Source organism: Camelus ferus, chromosome 25 (genome assembly GCF_009834535.1).
Source record: "Camelus ferus isolate YT-003-E chromosome 25, BCGSAC_Cfer_1.0, whole genome shotgun sequence".
Lineage (NCBI taxonomy): Eukaryota > Metazoa > Chordata > Mammalia > Artiodactyla > Camelidae > Camelus > Camelus ferus.
The window spans coordinates 18,932,290-18,946,025 of record NC_045720.1 but is presented as its reverse complement, the minus strand read 5'-3'; the positions used below and the strand labels follow the sequence as shown (position 1 = coordinate 18,946,025).

General features: G+C 36.6%; 1 long non-coding RNA gene across 1 annotated transcript; it reads left to right on the top strand.

The window, feature by feature from the left end:
* Positions 1 to 226: 226 nt before the first annotated feature.
* LOC116659775 lies at positions 227 to 1,370 on the top strand. Its single transcript, XR_004315116.1, has 3 exons — positions 227 to 608; positions 723 to 797; positions 1,246 to 1,370. It is a non-coding gene; the product is annotated as an uncharacterized LOC116659775 (long non-coding RNA).
* Positions 1,371 to 13,736: the final 12,366 nt, after the last annotated feature.

Genomic DNA, 13,736 nt, shown 5'->3' with positions numbered 1-13,736 from the left:
GCTAAAAATACATGTCTTGACTCCTAGGGTTTCAATTCCACATAATTAATACTCCCATGATTCTCCTGCCTGGTTTGCCTTTTTCCTCTTGCCTAGTTCCCTCTCACTCGCCTAATTCTCTATTGTGAAAAATTCAACTCTCTCAGGGCAAATACCGTTATGCAAGGCAGCAGCAAATGGGTGATACTGAGATGGGAGGAAGAAGCGTGTGTCACAGGAGCACAGAACTCTGCATGTGGGCGGATCTTGGAAGGTTTCACAAAAGAGGAGACCGCATTTAAGCCAGAAGATGCCAGTGGGCCATCCATACGGAGAAGACCCGTATCAGACAGAGGGTTAATGGTCGACAGGAATTACACCCAGTTCTTTCTTCTGATTTCTATTCCACTGTTCTTGATAAGTGTTTCCTTAGCTATTATGGTTTGGGTACACCAAGTGGTATCCGCACACATTTGTTGGATGAACAGAGTGAATAAAACAACAGAAGAATTAAACAAATGAATGAGTGAATGAAGAGAAAATACAATGGAAGGCTCAAAAGAGATAGAAAATGTGGATTAAAGCAGGTTCATTCTAGTAAAAAGTGAGTGAGAGATCTGGATTTGCAGGTAACATTCTGCCCTGAAACAAGCTTTCTAAATGTGGGTATTTTAATTAATCGCCTGTGCCTCATCTTTTATCTATGAAGTGGGGATAATAATTATTACCTGCTTCCTTTATAGCATTATTTGAAGCACAAAATAATATACTACATGAAACTGCTTTTAAAGATGGAAAAAGCATAATGGATAAGATAGGTAAGTAAGTAGGTGCGTATATAGGTGATAGATTAAGAATGCTTCATCTTATTTACTTTAATGCTATTTTATATTTATTGTTCTTTATGGCATTAAAACCATTTTCACCTGTATTCCTTAACATAAATTAATTAAAGATAAATAACGTAAATGTGGAAACTAAGAAAGATGAAAATAAATTTAGTTACTCTCATGGAAATTGAGGCACATTCACCGAGATGAGTGAGGTATGGTTTAGAGGTAATTCTCGGATGTTTCTTTAAGAAATCTACCATTTGTCACTAACAGAGCTCTTTTTATAGCACTTAACTATTTTCTATTGAGACGTATTATTGTTAACATTGTTAGACTGACTCTAATATGACAATAAATACCAGTAGCAACATTTATTAAGCATTTTCTAAACACCAGGCACAAAGCTAATCACTGTATATTAATTGATTCACAGAATCTTTATGAATACCCTGTGAAGTCTGGGCTATTACTACCATTTTGCAGACGATCTAGTAAGTGACCAAAATGAATTGTGAATAAAAGACTCTCTAACTCCAGAGTTTATGCTCCTAACCCCGTTTCTACTGAGATATAATAATAAATAATAATAATAATAATAATAATAATAATAATAATAATAATTGCTTGTTATTATCATCACTGTTACAAAAATAAGAGTTAATTATAATCATATTGCTATTCACTGTATACATACTCTGTCTAATGCTCAGAGAAACCTGCAAGAGTTATCATACTATCTTAACAATCTAGTAGAGGTTCAAAGAAGTTAATTATCCAAAGTCTCACAGCCAAAAATTAATAGATTCGGGGGCAAACTCAGGTCTGTCATTTCACCAGGCCAAGACACTTCTCAGTGTTCCATGTTGCTTTATTATTTTCGGCAAATTTGTTTATTAGTTTTAGCAAAGAGCTGAATGTCAAATCTGTTGGCCAGAGTTTCATCAATCTGCCTTCATGACTCTATTCCAGTGAATTCTGAAATGATTATTTTCTGAATATTTCAGAATTGTACTCAAAATACTTAGAGCTTTATAAGTGATATGTTATAATTAATTTCAGGTGAATAAATTTAAACCATAACTGTGAGGGTGATCTAATCAAGGAGAGCCAAGATAGACCTCTGACTTTACATTCGAACTTTTTCACTAGTTGTAACACAGGGTCTGCAACTAGCATCAATCAAGCTTTCTTTACATGTTGAAATAGTAATTGGAGGGGGGGGATCTCCCTGCTGAGGATTACCATGAATATTCTTGCTTGTCATGAAATAAATTTCTCTCCTTTTCCATAAGTTAGTTACTATATTTATTTTTATAATCTCTAAATTAAAATAATATAGTTGAGTAATATACTTCCTTTCTTGTAGTGTGATAATTTGTGATAGTTTTATCACAAAGAGGATGGCGTTTGGTTTCAACCAAATTTGAATGTGAGTCCTGCTCCACTGCATACCAATCCCAGTGGAGTTATCTTACCCGAGTCCTCATGTCCTCTTGTAGAACATGCTCGTAGGATTGCTGACATCATTGAAAAAGATGGTGAATGTAAAATGCTCAGTGCTGTCCATGACAAATGGTAGACAGCCTGATCACTAACATCATACGTAAATTCATTGTTAATCTCTTTTTAGTTTCATTAAGTCCTTCTCCATTTTCTTGAGATTTAAATTGTTCTTCCTGGGTCTTCCCATCTAATTAAATGGCATCACCATCCACCAGAATGCTCACGCCAGAACCTAGATAGTCATTCTTTGTAAACACTCTCTATCACCACCGTCTAGATAAAATCCATCATGAATCTTGTAATTCTGTCTCCAAAATGTAACTGATTCTATTTACGTGTATCCATTGCCATTGCTATCACCAAACAAAATCACAATATTTCAATAGAGCTTTTTCATAGAACATTAAAAGTTAATAATATAAAAATTATACAGTATGCCTAATATATACTATTTTTCTAAGTATTCAGAGGTCAGCATAGTAATCTCTTACAGTCCCATGGTAATAAGTGTTTCAAAATGCAAATTTCAAAATAAAGATAAATCCCTTTTAAACAAATTAGGCGTCAAACAGACATGCAGAATCCTGATTACAATCTGCCCTGTATTTCATTCTACTTAAATGAAACTGTACAGTGTTTAATTTTTAAGCACTTGACCTTAAATAAAGCAAAAGTCTTAGACTGAATTGTTTTCAGTAGCCATGCTTTTGGTCTTTAAGTCTCTATCAAAAATGCATTTAATTACTCTAACATGGGCTGTATTTATATAAAGGTTCAAGATGATTTGCAGATTTTAGAATGAAGGAATCCACAATTCTACAATCAAAAGAGACCAACCTATATGATGGTTCATCTTTGACCTTAATCCCCAATTCTACCATCTTTTTTTTGAAAAATAGAAGGGTCAGCAAGGTAGCCATAGTAATTTTTACTGCTTTTTCTTATTCCTTAATTCTCATAGATGCTTATTAACTAGAGTTTATTTACAGATATGAAAATCAAATTCAAAGACATTTAAAGAACTATAAAGAATGCCTGTGAATACAGATCTCATATAAACACAGCACTTTGGAAACTCTGACATTGGTCTTTCTGGAAGTTATAAGCCTAGAATAGCTAAGTGGTAAAGAAACGAGAAATGCTCTGTAACTAGAACAAAGTGATGATACAATAGATTTTAAGAGAAGCTTTATTACATAGAACTCTTCCTAGTAATGGAAGAGTTATGGTTTCCCATCAAATTCCCCCACGAACTTCAAAGAAGTCTTTGTTGATTTAGTTACAATGCCCTCTTTATGTGGGATAATCTGGTACAACAAAAGCCTTAAACTAACCGAGTCACTGGGGTGGTTATGCTTCTAGAGGAGACAAAATTATACCTAATTTGGATCCTAAAAGTTGCTGGCTGAAACATGAATGGGCCGTGGAAAGGTTTGGAATGAATTTGTTTTGATAGAATACGCTCGCTAAGAGAACTGGTGGGAAATGATAGGGCAGAGAGTAGGAAGAGGCACTGGAGAGAAAGAGTTCCTCTAGAGAAGTGGGAGCTGGAAGCAGAGCAGGCTAGGAATGGCCTCTCTTGTCCTCCTTTCTTGGCGGTCAGACCCTCCCCTTCTCTTGCTTCCTCTGTGTCATCCCTTCTTAACGTTGATGCCTCTTTCTTTTCATCTTTAGGATCTTATCAGTTTCTGACACTCTGACTTTGACTTTTCTTTATTCCCTTAGTCACTTCATTTGTTTCCCTGTTTGACCAGCACCCAATTTGTATTTGTTGAAAAGAAAGTTTTATAGTCCTAGTTTTAAGGTTAGAAAATTAGATTTGTTTTTTAAATGTTTTTTTTTTCTCTTGGCTTTCAAAATTAAAATCATATGATGCTTCTTCCACACATTCTTCTCCAGTTTGTGTGTGTGTTCGTGTTCCTCCATAAAAAAATATATTCCACAATCTTGTGCTGAATCCCTGATTGACATTGAAGTGATTTTTCATGTCAAGGAGATTACCCCTCCTCATCGCTCTCCTCTAAAAGTAAGTTTTTAAAAAGCCAGCTGATTTAATGAAGATTTCTGAAGTAGTGACTTTGTGTAATAGATAATATACCCTTAGGAAAAACTGTATAACTGGAGGTGGGAGTAAATATTTATCTTTTATTTCTGATTATTACAGTCTTTGTTTTAGACCTTTCAAAAGGAACTGCTCAGTAACGTATTTGTGAAGGATTGAATAAATATATAAATGAAGGCAAAAGTTTCTAGTTTAAACATGGTGAACTTATATCCCCTCGTGGAGACCCAGAAATAAAATAGAAAAAAGTGAAGCAATATTTTTTTCTACAGAAAGAATAAGAAGTATTATTACCAAGTATAATGGGTCATTAAATTTCTCAATATCATAGTCTCTCTGCACATGAATAATTTCAGAAGTGTTTTCCCCTAGGGATTCTATAGTTTAATATGAAAAAGATAATTCTATAATGTATGTATATATTTATATATATATGCATACTTTAACTACATCTATCTATCTATCTGTCTGTCTGTCTATCTGTCTATCTATCTATCTGCAGTTTAACGAGAATCAGCATTATCACCAGTGGTACTTAATTTGGTTGCAGCGAGGGAAGAAGTGTTTTGCAGTTATAAAAATTATTTAGGATATTTTTCCAAAACAAACTTTCCCGTCTCTCAGAGATTAGAAGACCCCTTCTGGAGAACATGCCAGAATGCTGGTCAGAGTGGAGAGGGAGAGAGTAGGAAAGGGGGCATGTGTAAAAGTTCAAAAAACTTCCCTGAGTGATTCTTATAACTTCTGATTGATATTGCTGGTAGACAGTCTGATGAAGAGTCACTAATAAATCTACTAGTCAATCAAATAGCTCAAGGCCTCTCAAACATCATACAAAGTTGAATGAGACTTGATAATGAGACTCTGGTTATGTGATCTTAACATTTAGGGATAGCACACCCTCCTAGTTTATGGGCGTGGTCCAGTTCTAAGTAAAGTAAATACAATGCATGATTTATATGAATACATCTTTACTAAACAATTTCTAAATACAAGAGTATCACTTAGGCTGATCCCTAGGAGAGAGTCCCACCCATTTTAGTAAGATTTGTGGATTTTAGCTTCCTGATTTATAACCACAGGTTCAATTAGCGGGAAGTGATATTCACCTTTTCAATCATTTACTTGTCAACATTGGAAGGCAGGTCCTAGCAATTAAATATTGTGCAAATGTCTCAGGCATCTAGAACTGGTAGACCACGTTCAAACACTTATGAACAGGAGGTCAGTTCAACCACAGCTGCAATAATGCAGGTGAGCTATGGTGACGGCATGAGCAAGGGTGGTAGTGTGGGGAGGGTGACAGAAGTACTCAACTATTTTGAAAAGAGAGACAACAGGATTTGCTGATGGTCAGATGTGGCATGTGAGCAAAAAAGAGTTAAGGGTGAAAGGGTGAAGGAGCAGGTTTTAGAAGCTTAGGTGAGTCAGACTTAGACAAATTTATTCTAGCATGCTTATTACACAGTGAAGTTAGAGATGGCAGGCAGATAGTGGGACACAGATACCTGGAGGGAAGGGGAGAGGTCTGAACTGGAGATGTTTATTTAGAAGTCATCAGATACAGGATGGTATTTAAAGCCATAAAACTGGATAATGAGGGTCTGTTATGGCAGAATAAATCTACTACAATTCAATCTTTCTTCTGATTACAACCAAAAACTATTAAAAATGCTACAGACGACCACCTGAGGACAATAAAAAGTACACAAAAGCAGGCAGAATATGGAAAGACCTCAAAAGGTGGAGAAGCAAATATATGGAAATTAGTGAAAATAAATAAACCTAAGGGATCTGTGTGACAATAAATATTAATCTAACATGTGTGATAAAATGCCTTAGAGAGAGGAAAAAGAGATAAAGGAAGAAAAAAAATATTTGAAGAAATAATGGCAGAAAAATTCCCCAAATTTAGTAAAACACATAAATTTACAGAGTTTATAAGGGAGCAAATATCAAACAGTATAAATTCAAAGAAAACTGGATACCTGGATACCTCAAAATCAAACTGTTGAAAATCAAAAGTCAAGAAATAAATAAAACTAGGAATACTAGGGAACATTTTCAGACTAATTAAAGGGAAACTAGAAAAAATTTACAGCTAATATCATAGCTAATGGTGAAAAATCGAATACTTTCCTCCCTGATATCAAGAACAAAGCATAATTCTCACTTTACCACTTCTATTCAGCTCTGTACTGGCAGTCCTAGTCATTGCAAGAAAAGAAGGGAAAAAAATTCAAATCATAAAGATCAGAAATTAAGAAATAACACTTTATCTGCAGATGTTATCATTTTTAAAATACAAAATCCCAGGGAATCTTCAAAACAAAAAACTAAACTAGTAAGTGATTAGAGAAAGTTTACAAGACACAAGGTTAATATGCAAAAATAAATTATATTTTTACATACTAGCAATGATCAATTGGAAACTATAATTACAAAAATAATACAATATACAATTTTGCCAAAAAAATTCCTTATGCTGTATACTTAGGAATAAGCCTAATAAAAGACATCTATGATCTCTACTTTAAAACAAAATTGCTGGAAAAAATTAAAGATGGCTTAAATAAATGGAAATATATACCATATTCATAAATTGGAAGATTCAAAACTGTTAAGACGGCAGTTCTCTCAAAATTTGTATGTGGATTCAACACAATACCAGGCAGAACCCCAGCATGCTTTTTTATTTTTTTTTTGTAAAGCAATGACAAAATCTTCTAAAATAGATATGAAAACCCAAAGAATATACAATAGAAAAGCAAGTTTAGAAAAAAAGAACCACACTTGATTTCAAGGCTTATTATGAAGCCACCATAATCAGGATAGTTTGGTAATGGTCAAGAGATAGACATAAATATCAGTGGAATGGAAAAAAGTCCAGAAAAACACTTGTACATGTATCTACTGAATTTTGACAGAGTTGCTAAGTCAATTCAATTGGGGAAAAAAAATATTTTCCAACAAATCTTGCTAGATCAACTGGCCATCCATATGGAAAAAAGTGAACATAGGCCTTTATACCATACCCTATGTAAAAATTTACTCCAAATAGAATTAGGCCTAAAGTTAGGCCGAAACAGATACAACAAGTAGAAGAAAACATAGGATATAATTTTTGTAACCTTAGCGTAGCCAAAGTTATTTTAGATAGAATCAAAAAGCATTAATTATGAAAAAGAAAACTGATAAATTGGATTTTCTTAAAATTACAAGATTTACCCTATGAAAAATGTCATCAAGAAAACTCAAATACAAGCTATCAAATGAGAAAAATATTCTTATCACTTATATCGGACAAAGGATTTGTTTCATGAATACACAAGAAACTCATACTTCAATAAGAAGTAAACCAAACCAAACAAAGCAACAAATAAAAAATGCAAATGGAAAAATGATTTAAACAGATTCACATAAGTGAATGGCAAATAAGCACATGGAAAGATGTTTAATCTCATTGGTCATCAGGGAAATGCAAATTAAAACCACAATTACAAATCATTATAACCCATTAGAATAGTTAAATTTTTTTCTAGAAGACCATATAAAGGACGGGTCAGCAAACTTTTTTTTGTATGAAGATTCCAGATATTTTAGTCTTCATTGGCCATATGGTTTTTGTCAAAACTTTTCAATTCTGCAGTCATAGCATGAAAGCAACAATAAGAAAGTGAAAGGGCGTAGCTCTTTTATTTACAAAAACAAGTGGCAAGCCAGATTTAGATCTTAGGGCACAGTTTGCCTTAACATAAAGTCTTGGCTTGGACATAAGCCATTGGAATTTTTACACACTGCTGATGGAAATATAAAATGGAATTATCACTTCGGAAAATATTTGGGCAGTTTCTTAAAACGTTAAGCATACATCTAACATAAAACCCCATCATTCCACTTCTAGGAATTTACCTGAGAGAAATAAAAACATATGCTCAGGCAAAGACTAGTACACAAATGTTTGTAGCAGCTTTATTGGTAATAGCCCTAAACTAGGTCCAACATCAGTTAAGTGGATAAATTACGGCATACCCACTCAATGGTATGGGTACAAATTACTACTCAGCAATAAATGGTAACAAAGTATCAACACAACAACACAGGTGAATCTCAAAATCATTATTTTGAGTGAAAGAAGCCAGGCCAAAAAAAAAAAGTGCTCATTATATGATTCCCTTTCTATATAAACCTCTAGAAAATGCAAACTAGTAACAGAAATCAGATCAATGGTTGCCCATGAATTGGAGTGGAAGAACACAAAGATTACAAAATAAATAAGAAAATTTTTGAGGAGGAATGGAAATGTTTGTTATCCTAGACTGGGGTGGTGATTGTTTCATGAGTGTATACATATGTTAAAGCTGAGCAAATTGTACAGTTTAAATATGTGTAGTTTATTATATTTTAATTGAACTTCAAAATTTAAAAAAAGAAAAAAAAAACTGGATGCCATCACCAAGGGAATGTATGTAGATAAAGAGGAGAGGGAGTCCAAGACTGGTCCCAGACATTCTCCAATATTTAGAGATGGGGAGCTGCAGAACAGCAACTAAAGGGGACTGAAGAGGAATAGTCAATAAGGTGAGAGGAAACCTAGGAATGAGTGAGGGGCTTGTAACCCAAGGATGGCAAGTGTATCAAAGCAAAAGGTGTGATCAACTGAATTAAATACTGATGCTGAGTCAAGTAAGATGAGGACTGGGAATCCCCGTACGATTTAACAACATGGAAATGGATGCACACGATGGAAAAAATAATTCATAAAGGAGTGTGGAGGAGTTTTGTTGTAAAGGAGAGCAGAGAAATAGGGTAATAGTTTAATTAGTTCATTTATTATTTTTCCAAATAGGAGAAACCATAGCATATTTGTACATGGATAAGAATGAGGGAGGGTGGATAGATATTGAGGTGATATCCCTGAATGGATGAGGGGATGAATTTTGTATGCACAGGGAACAGATGACATCAACTATAAGCTCAGAGCTCATTCAAAGAGAAGGCAGAGTACCTGAGAATAGATAAAAGTAGGTAGGTAAACATGGGGACGGGAATTTGTGAAACAGTGGTTCTCACACATTAGCATCACCTGGATAGTGTTCTAAACTATTAATGCCTAGGTTCTTCCTAGGAACACCCTGAGTTTCTTATGTAATTGGTTTAGGTTGCAGACAAAGTATTGTTCCTTTGTTTCTGTCTTTGTGTTTTTATTTACGGGAGGTTCTAGGGTGCATCCCAGATTGAGAACCATTGTAACACAGAACTCTCTTAGGACTGGTCCAGTGTTTTTCAGTGAACTAGAAAGCAACGTCTTCAGCTAAGAGGAAATATTGTGGTTTCAGGTGGTATGGAAAAGGCACAAATCCGATTCCAACCAGGCAACTAAGAGTGACATGAGGTCCCTGATGTAATGAGAGAAAGATTAGGGCAGAATTGCATCACAACAAGGCTTCAAAAAAGCAATGGAGCTGGGGGCGGGTGGAGGGAAAGGTCAAGGCAGCATCCACAAGAGAAACACAGCAGGAGGTAGAAACTAAAAGGGATGCGTGATAAAGCTACGTCTGGACTTTCTATCAGGGGCTTGGCAGGAACGTGGTATAGTAGAAGGAGTCAGCAAAACTGGATCATTATCATGGCTGCCTGACAAGCATTTTCCTGCCGGAGTTAAATTTCTTATATGTAGAATAAGAGTTGTAGTTAAACTAAATACTATCTAATAAAACCTCCGCCACAAAAGGCTTGGCTGGAGAGGTCTGAAAGAGTTTGGGGGGAATCATACAATTTTTGCACACCAGTCTAAGACAACTAGCTTTTTCTTTTTAGGAAGTGACCCATGGAGGGGATTCAAATAGAAATTTGACATGGTCAAAAGGAGGTTTACAGAGGATTCATCTGGCTGTGGCATGAAGGGAAAGATTGGGGTAAGTAAGGAAATGATTGTTTATCTAGAAGTGAGGCAATGAGTCTGCAGTGAAGTGGTGGCAGTGGGAATGGAAAGGAAATGATGGATGCAAAATAAATTTCGGAGTAAAATTCAACTAATTGGATGACTAATTGGATGGAGAGAGCAAGGAGACAAGAATGACTCAGTTTCATGCTTAGCTGACCGGGCACATGGTGGAAGAATGAATAAGAATCAGGGATCGGGACAGAAGTTGGGAGGAGGAGCTGAATTTAGGCAGAAAGATGACTGATTTGTTTTTTGACACAGTTGTGGTTTTGTTAGCTATGGACGCGTCAATGAAACACCCACCAGGCAGACAGATATTTGGAGCTGAGCTCTAAGCTCAGAAGAAGAGATGACCAGAAGATGGAGATTGATGGTTAGCCCCCAGAGATGTGATTGTTATTGAAATGAGAATAAAATTTCCCACTGAGAAAAGCTAGGAGTTAAGCGGGAACTGGATGCCTGGCATTAACCCTTCGGTGGGTCGAATGTGAACTGGAGAGAGGGATTCCAGTGGAGAGGCTGGTATGGAAGCAGGCTGATGAGAGGACACCAGGAAGTGGCTATTTAGGAACTTGGTTGGAAATACTGTGATATTTGAGCAACTTGTTTAGCTATATCTGTCTGTGAAGGCAGATCAATCCCAAGTATAAATCAAGATCAAGTATTAGTTTATACCAAGTAAAGGAGCAGCTGGGTCATTCTCTTCGGGATTTGTACGTTTAAGGGCCAAGGCAGCAGTCAGCTATTTATCAGGCAGTACGGGGTGTGGTGAGAATCAAGAACTTGCATTTCCAACAAGCACCCCACCACGTTCTGAAGCACAGAACCACGTTAGCAGCAACTGGGAAATTTACCTGGGTGCGGCTTCTACCTGCAGGAACCGAGCACACTGATGATCTGCCTTCCAGTGCCAATCAAAAGACATCTGAACTCAGGTCTCCACGCAAGGAGTATTTACTTACACACCACAAGCCTACCTTACCAGGACAGTCAAAGGCATGACTTTCACAGTCAAAATGTCTGATTGGTGGGGCCTGAGGAGCCCATTTTTGTGAACTAAACATTGTATTATTGCAAATGCAAGCCAGCGAAACAGCAGTACGTCAGGCTGCCTCATTTCCAGGTTACTCTTTTCCCTGGTCGGATCCATTAAATTTCCCACAGACCATCTTTGTGAAGGGAGGGAGACCGTTCTGGAAACTGCAGCCATATTTACAGAGTCTAATTAAAACACAAATTAAATACAGGTCCTAAAAAAGATAGGAAAAATACTCTTCCTATCAAAACTGTGCAGATGTTCTGTAGTTTTATGTAGTCTGAGTCAATTTCAGTGGAAATAAAAACACTTAGAGTGTCATAGAAATAACATTCGCTAAGGGAAAGTTGAGCTGGCAGGACTGATCTAATTCTGATAAAAAAAAATATTGGTTTGAATTTACAGGCTAAGACGGTTATAAACCACTCTGTGATCTGCTATCCTTCACTTTAGTGGTAGTTTTCTAGCTTAGAGAAGATTCAACCCTGTGACTGAATAAATAGTCTGAATCACTTAGCAGGTCAAAGCTAAGATGTGTTGGCAAAACACATCTGCAAGGAATACACACATGGGCTGTATCTGCCTTGCACATTCACACCCATGACCTGAGAATTTAACAACAGCCCATCCCACAATATGTCTGGAAATGCCAAGAAAGCCTCTTAGCATCACTCAATACCACCTAAAAGGGAGGCTGCACTTCTAAAGGATTTAGGATTTGCAGACTGCTGTTCCCAAGCCAATAATAGCTTATTGGCTCCATTGAATTAAGCAAAATTGCCAACCTTGGTGTAACCTTAGCCGTGTTTCCAATCTGCTTAGATAGGGGTGTGCTATGTGGTATTGGAAACCCAGACCTCTCCCAGAGCAGACAATCGTTTATTTTTGTTACAAAAATTGAAAGTATGGAAAACCTTCCCTCCAACGCTTCCCCAACCCCAATATCTTGCTCCATTTGACAGATGACAAAAGTCAGTTTTGTTCATTCTGGCCAAAACAAAGCAAATAGGGGAAAATGCATTGTAAGAAAGCAGGTTTCAACAGACTTGGACAACTGTCCTGGAAACTTGGAATTGTGCTGGAATGAGGCTGGAGCCCTGGGACTGTATTATGGGTGGAAAGAGTGTTACATCAATATTCTCCTAGAACTCGTAGCCCAGAGGAAAACTGTATACCCCACTGCACCCTTGAGTAGAGCACAGAGGTCTGTAGCAGATGGGGTTTCTTAGAAAGAGATTTTTGTCCTGGTAATATATCAATGGGACAGAATCTTACAGGGGAAAGGAAATTGAAAGAATTCCTATATAAACCTTAAGGAGAAATATACACGTATAATGGATGGGGTTGATTCAATCAGATGAGGAACTATAAGAATGGCAGAGTGTGGACAGTATACACCCAGCCAGGTGGGAAGCTATCCCAAGAACAGCAAATATTTGTCATGAGGGCCACCATCACCCCACAGCAGACACCGCCAACTGATTTCAGCACTCTTTTCCACTGAGCTTGGATGAGCCACAGAATTCATCTCAGTATAGCATCGAAGAAAGGCACTATTAATCAATCAGATTTGCTAAACAAAATGAAAACCCATATTGTATCTTCAGTCTAGCATATTTTGTAAACAACCTTTAGGGAAGACACTTTCCTAGTGTCGTCTCGTAATTCTTTTCCATACGGCTCTCGCTAAAACAAATAATTCATTTATGTAGTTCATTCATTCTTGTATTCATTCAACCTGCATTTATTGATTACCTCCTGTGTGCCAGGGACTGTCCAGTTTTGAGGACACAGTGACAGCAAAGCAGACAAAAATTCCTACTTGGTGGGAGCTTACATTCTAATGGTTATGAAGTTAGGAACGTGGAGCCAGTTGCTATTTAAGGTCATTTTGGCCTCTTCTAATTTATTAAAGTGGCCACCCATTAACAGAGCCATCCAAATGAAGAACTATGGGAGCAGAGCAGGCATGAATAGTTTGTGTCTTGTATCCAAATATAACTTCACAAAGTTGGACACACGGTTAGTGCCCTCAGTCTTGCACAGCATGGTAACAAAAGATAACCAACAAGCAGTTTAAGGACCTGACTAGGATCAGTATTATATTTGCTGCAAATCCAAGCCCCTCTTGTGGTCACTTTGTTAGGAGTTTGGGGGTGCTCGGTAGGGAAGGAAGAGTACAGAATGAGGCCAGAATAAGTTATAAATGGAGTTATTCTGATAATCTAGCACATGAAATTTACAACCAGGAAATAAATTTGGGAAAGTCATGATTTTATGTATCTTCTAAAATGGTGTTTTTTAAATCACTATCAGGTTATAACATGACTTATGTTCAACTCGTTTCCTTCAGTATCTCTGACTAGAGGATATATT